This window comes from Heterodontus francisci, unplaced genomic scaffold, assembly GCF_036365525.1.
Source record: "Heterodontus francisci isolate sHetFra1 unplaced genomic scaffold, sHetFra1.hap1 HAP1_SCAFFOLD_59, whole genome shotgun sequence".
Lineage (NCBI taxonomy): Eukaryota > Metazoa > Chordata > Chondrichthyes > Heterodontiformes > Heterodontidae > Heterodontus > Heterodontus francisci.
This window is the reverse complement of record NW_027140758.1, coordinates 1,312,058-1,319,126: the sequence shown is the minus strand read 5'-3', so window position 1 is coordinate 1,319,126 and position 7,069 is coordinate 1,312,058.

Below are 7,069 nucleotides of genomic sequence, written 5' to 3'. Positions count from 1 at the left end.
CTTCCTGCAAGCCCGAAGTCTCACCCCCTCCGCACAATGCCCTCGAGGTGGCTGTGGTGGGGAAGAGACTGTTGCCCACCTCTTTCTCTGAATTGCCTGCAGTGCAAGTAGATTCCTCCTTGAATAAGGAGACCAAAACTGGACACAGTACTCCAGGTGTGGTTTCACCAACACCCTGTACATTTGTAGCAAGACTTCTCTCCTTTTATACTCCATTCCCCTTGTAATAAAGGGTAACATTCCATTTGCCTTCCTAATTATTTGCTCTACCTGCATGCTAACTTTTTGTGATTCATGTACGAGGACACCCAGATCCTTCTATACCGCAGCATTCTGTAGTCTCTCGCAATTTAAATAATATTTAATTTATCTGTTCTTACTACCAAAGTGAATAACCTCACATTTTCCCACATTATACTCCAGCTTCCAAATGTTTGCCTGGATCCGAGAGGCCCTGGCGGAATCGAAACTGAGCATCGATGAGCAGATTATTGCAAAATGCGTGGTGATTGATATCACTGCTGATGACATCTTCCATCACTTTGCTGATGATTGATAGTGGACTGATGGGGCGGTAATTGGTCAGATTGGATGTGTCCTGCTTTTATTTTATGGACAGGGCACACCTGGGCAATTTTCCACATTGTCGAGTAGCTGTTTGTGTTGTAGCTCAAAAAAAAATTATCTTAATAAATTATCGGCTGTAAGCACGTTTGTCATCGGGTTGAATAATTTCTGTGTGAGGAATGTTCCAGCATCATAAACCAGGGGAACGTGCTGACTGAGCTGTGTCTTCATCTCTTCTGGGCAGTCGGACAGTTCACCCTTCATTCTGCTCTGATTCACTTTCCCAAAGCGGATCTACAGATTCTCACATCTGGAGACTGGGTTTTCTTGTTCGGTTCCTTTTGATTTTTCTTGCTCCTGAATGATAATATATGCCAACCTTGGATCAACCTTGCGTTGTGTCCCAGTCTTGGTTAAGAGCGACACATAACGGCACCAACACTCTGAAACAAACAACACAGTCACACTTTCCTTCAGTGAGATTAATGTTGAGGCGGTTTCCATGTCGAATGCAATTGTGAACAAATTTCTCACAAAGAAATTGTGGGTGATTTGAGTATTTGCACTGAATTTCTGTGCAAGGAGGGACAGTTTCAAACAGCCGTTCTGAAATCACTTCCTTCACAAAGACAAAGACTGTGCTGTCTTAACGTGTCACTCAACTTCACAAACAAATTTGAACTCGAAATTCAGGAGAAGACAGAGTGGTGAATGATTGATAGTGTAATCTTTGGATGAGAAAAGATACTTAACATACAAAATCCAACATTTGAGCTGGCGTGTAAGATTGTTCTTTCCATGGAGATGTTCAATGGAACACTGGAACAGGCCCAAGACAGAAATGTTGACATGAGAGCAGGGGGTAGTGTTGAAACAGCAAGGAAACAAAAGCTCGGGGTCATGCTTTCGGACTGAGCAGAGGTGTTCGACATAATCTGCGTTTGGTCTCCCCAATTTGAGGAGACTGCAATGTGAGCAGCGAATACAGTACACTAAATTGAAAGAAGTACAAGTAAATCGCTGCTTCACCTGAAAGGAGTGTTTGGGCTTTAAATAATGAGCAGAGAGGAGGGAAAAGGGCAGGTATTATATCTCCTGCGATTGCATGAGAAGGTGCCTTGGGAAGGGGACGAGGTGTCAGGGATAATGGAGGAGTGGACCAAGGTGTCGTGGAGGGAACGATCCCTTCGGAATGCTGACAGGGGAGGGGAAGATGAGGTAGGTGGTGGCATCATGCTGGAGGTGGTGGAAATGGTGGAGGATGATCCTTTGGATGTGGAGGCAGGTGGGGTGGAAAGTGAGGACAAGGGGAACCCTGTCGCAGTTCTGGGAGGGAGGGGAAGGGGGAAGGCAGAGGTTGAGGTTCCTGTCAACTACACTGGGATGGGGGCATGGGGGGGGGGGTTGAAATCTGGTGATGTTGTTGAATTTAATTTCAAACACTCCTTGAACTCTCTGCCAATGAAGACTGTAAAAGGGAAGAACAACCACACAACAAGGGTCTCAAATCCAAGACCCTGAGATTAAATGTCTCATGCTCTACCAACTGAGCTAACAAGGCCTGATACAGTACTTTTACTCTGATACAGTAAATCCACTTACAGAAGCCCCAAAGTGTGAGAAATTCCTCTCACTCATCAATAATAAAACGGAAATCTTTTTACCGTCCAAATGCTGCCATCTATTTTGTCAGTATTTATTTCTCTCTCCTTTATATTTAGTTCATGCATTTCTTCAGAATTTTTTTTTCAATTATACCTGAGGGAAGAAATGAACAGATCTGGCAGCTCAAAACTGGGCATCCATGAGGCACTGTGGGTCATCAGCAGCAGCAGAATTGTATTTAAACACAATATGTTACCTCATAGCCTGACATATCCCTCACTCTACCATTACCATCAAGCCAAGGGAGCAATAGTGGTTCAATGAAGTGTGCAGGAGGGCATGTCAGGAGCAGCACCAAGCAGACCTAAAAATGAGGTGTCAACCTGGTGAAGCTACAACACAGGATTACTTGCATGTCATATAGCGGAAGCAGCATGCAACAGACAGAGCTAAGCAATCTCACAATCAACAGATCAGATCAAAGCTCTGCAGTCCTGCCACATCCAGTCCTGAATGGTGGTGGATAATTAAACAATTAACAGGAGTCACAGAGAGTCATTGAGTCGCACAGCATAGAACCAGGCCCTTCGGCCCACCGCGTCCATGCCGACTATAATGCCTATCTATACTAATCCGACCTGCCTGCATTAATTCCATATCCCACCATGCTTTGCTCATTCAAGTACCTGTCCAGATGCCTCTTAAATGTGACTACTGTTCCTGCCTCCACCAGGCAGCTCATTCCAGATACCCACTATTCTTTCTGTGAAAAATATACCCCTTTGACCCCCTTTAAACCTCCTCCCTCTTAGCTTAAATCTATGCCCTCTCGTTTTAGTCACCCCGACCATGGGAAACAGAGTCTGGCTATCTACACTATCTATGCCTCTCATAAAGTGTGACGTAGGAGTGAAGAACGAGTGGCCAAGAGGAGGGAAGTGGCACGGCCTAGAGCTAATGGCTGGAGTGGGGGTTGGGGGGCTGGGAGCGAGTGGCAGGAGAGCTGGGTGACGCGAGCGGGGAACAATCATCCAGGGGAGCAGCGAGGTGGAGAGCGAGCAGTTGAGGAGAAGAAGCGTCAAGGCCGAGGGGGGAGAGCTCCAAACTCAAAGTCTCCCATTCAGCCGTTTCCTTCAGCTGAGTGAGAGGCTGGATACCCGATGACGCTGTAGCGTGAATGTGCGAAGATGGACCATGGGCGGATATGCGATGATGTTGGTGCTGAGCCATGACATCATCCTGTGCATGTGCCACTTAACCCTGGCAAGATGTAGCTGTGCCTATGTGCAGCTTGGCGCTCTCCGATGATGTCAGCGGGCCGCTCCGTTGACAGGAATCACATTGTGTCAGCAGTGCACACATCCCAGGAAAGAATAAAAAAGAGATTCACCACAATGGTAGCAGGGTGAGGGATTTCAGTTATGTGGAGAGATTGGAGAAGCTGGGGTTCTTCTCCTTGCAGCAGAGAAAATTCAGAAAAGCTTTGACACATTTGTTCAAAATCATGGAGGTTTTCAATAGTCTAAATAAGGAGAAACTGTTTCCAGTGGTAAAAGGGTCAGTAAGCAGAGGACACAGATATCAGGTGATTGGCAAAAGAACCAGAGGAGATATGAAGAACCATTTTTTACACAGTAATGTGTTGTGATAAAGAAAGAAAAGACTTGCATTTATATAGCACCTTTCCTGACCACTGGACAAATCAAAGCACTTTGGAGACAATGAAATACTTTTGAAGTGTCATCACTGTTGTAATGTCAGAAATGCAGCAGCTAATACCCACAAACAGCAATGTGATAATGACCAACTGATCTGATTGAGGGGCAAATATTGATCACAACACCAGGGAGAATTGCTCTTCACTTGTTTGAAATTGCAGCATGGGATCTTTTACATTCACCCAAACATGCAGACCAGGTCTTGGTTTAACATCACACCTGAAAGGCAGCACCTTCAACACACTCAGTGCTGTACTGGAGCGTCAGCTGTGAAATCTGAACCCAGAAGCTTGTGATTTCGAGGTGAGTGTGACCAACTGAGCCACAGCTTTTACCTGAGTCTCAATCCTTAGACCAACAGTTTCTCTCTATCGGGTCTGTCACGACCCCTCATGATTGTGAACACCTCTATCAAATCTCCTCTCGAAGGAGAACAACCCCAGCTTCTCCAATCGATCCACATAACTGAAATGCTAACCACACGTTGCAGAAAGGAATTTTTCCTCATGTTCCTTCTGGTTTTGTGAGTCACTTTAAATCTGTAACCTTCGGTTATTGACCGTTCAGCAGTTAGAAACAGTTCCTCAGTATTTACTCCACCTCAAACCTTCAAGGAAACTCTGTAAAGTAACTGAAAATCAAGTTGTCAGAAGTGGGATTTAAACACATGCCTCCAGTGAAAGCTGCAACCTGAACAGAGAAGCTGAATCCGCTCAGTCACCTCAACTGTTCAGACCTTTTTGACCTCGTCATCGCTTCTGTACTTTGAAAGGTTCACTCAGTTCAGGAACTTGTTCAATGTTACTGGAATGCTCAGTGACTGGGATATTAACTCCCCCGGGTTTTCCTGAGCTTGTTCTCGGTGTATGGGGATGTTTGTCCTGGGCCGTGGAATCTTGCATCCCTGTAATGGACATTAACCCACTGATTGAATCTGTATTCACTGCTTTCCGCTGGTGCTGGGTAATTGCAGAGTGTGGGGCTGGAATGTTGCTGCTTGTCCCGGCCTCACTCACTCTGGGAAAGAGTGAATAATTGATGCATCTGTTTCTGTATCTGAAATGTGACTTCGATCTGCTGTTATTAACCGAGGCAGCACTGCAGAAGGATACGTTAATAATCTCTCACTAATCAACTGCAAACAGTCAGAATGTGTAACTTTGAGCAGCGCTTTCTGCATCGTCAGGGCTGGAAAGTTGAGGCAGGGAGAGACACTGTCAGTATCTGAGTGTATACAGCACTGTACAGAGAAAGAGCCAATATACCGGGGCTGAGACACAGTGCATCTTTTCACATTTAATCACAATAATATCCACAGTCAGGAGCTGAAAATGATGAAAAACCGAATAGCAAGAGCAAAAATAAGAAAACTAAGTAATTCTAGATTAGCTGATGAGCTTTCTCTGTGTTACCTGGTAGTCTACTGTTTTATTTTCAATGCTCTCTCCACTGTGGCCAGGGAATGATTTCTTCTCAAGGGCTGAATATTAACAAAACTTCTTGGAATTTAAAATCTTTCAAAATTAATTCCATGGAGCTAATGGGGAAAAGTCAAATAACTGCACCAATTATAGGAGAGCTGGTTGGTGATGACGTGGATGTGTCTGCAGTGTGCAGGACCAGACTGTTTCTATAGATTCACAATGAATGTTCCACCCTTTATTTATCACAGTAAAACTGATCGTGGACAATGGCTATTCTGGTTGCAGCAACCTGAAGATTTAACTCATTGACACCCTGCTTTCGGGTAATCTAGAAAGCATAACACCCAGCTCTGTCAGTTAGTGTTCTTGTTTGTTAACCCACAATTTGTTGGTTCAAGCACTTAAAAGGATGAGGCTTTATTAACTTAAACTCTTCTACATCTGCTGTATTACTCTTGCTGTTGATTCTTCAAAGATAAGGTTAATCAAGACTTTCTTTGTGAAATCCATGCTGACTGTGCTTTATTATATTTTCATTTTCATATGTATTTTCTACTTTTGGGGATTATTGTCTTCTTTATTGATTTTATTTTTATTTATTGCATTTATTGCCCATCCCTAATTCCCTCGAGAAGGTAGTGGTGAGCTGCCTTCTTGAACCACTGCAGTCGATGTGGTGCTGTTAGGAAGGGAGTTCCAGGATTTTGACCCAGCCACAGTGAAGGAACGGTGATATAGTTCCAATTCCAGGATGGTGTGTGGCTCAGAGGGGAAATTGCAGGTGGTGGTGTTCCCATGCATCTGCTGCCCTTGTCCTTCTAGGTGATAGAAGTCACGGGTTTGGAAGGTGCTGTCTAAGGAGGCTTGCTGCGTTGCTGCAGTGCATCTTGTGGATGGTGCACGCTGTGTGTTGGTGATAGAGAGAGTGAATATAGTGAATGAGGCGCCAATCAAGTGGGCTGCTTTGTCCTCGATGACGTTGAGCTTCTTAAGTGTTGTTGGAGCTGCACCTATCCAGGCAATGGAGAGTATTGCATCACACTCCTGACTTGTGCCTTGTAGATAGGGGACAGGCTTTGGGGAGTCAGGAGGTGAGTTACTTGCCGCAGGATTCCTAGTGTCTGACCTGCTCTTGTAGCCATGATATTTATATGGCTACTGCAATTCAGTTTCTGGTCAATGGTAACCCCCAGGATGTTGATCGTGGGGGATTCAGCAATCGTAATGCTGTTGAATGTCAAGGGGAGAGGGTTAGATTCTCTCTTGTTTCAGAAGGTCATTGCCTGGGACTTGCGTGACTCGAATGTGAAATATCCTTCTTGTCGGGTATTGTATTGTACTGCACAGTGACGACACTTGGAAAGTACTTCATTGGCTGTAAAAGGCTTTACAAAGTCCTGTGGTCGTGAAATGCATGTGTTGCTTTTTCCATTGTTATCAATGTCATTTTGATCAAAAGATAGGTTTCGTGAGCACAAAGTTTAAATCAATGTTGATTCAAATAATGTAAAAGCATCTATATTCTTGCACGATACTTAATAATCACCATCTTCCTTTCCTTACAGAGTACAATGTTTTTGACCCTGAAATTGATTCCACAATCTCAGTCCCTCAGACAATTTCAGCCCAGTTCTGATGAAAGATCACAGATCTGAAACGTTAACTCTGTTTCTCTCTCCACAGATGCTTTCAGACCTGCTGAGTATTTCCAGCATTTTCAAGAGTCTCGATTTAATGAATAGGAAACTTGTTTCA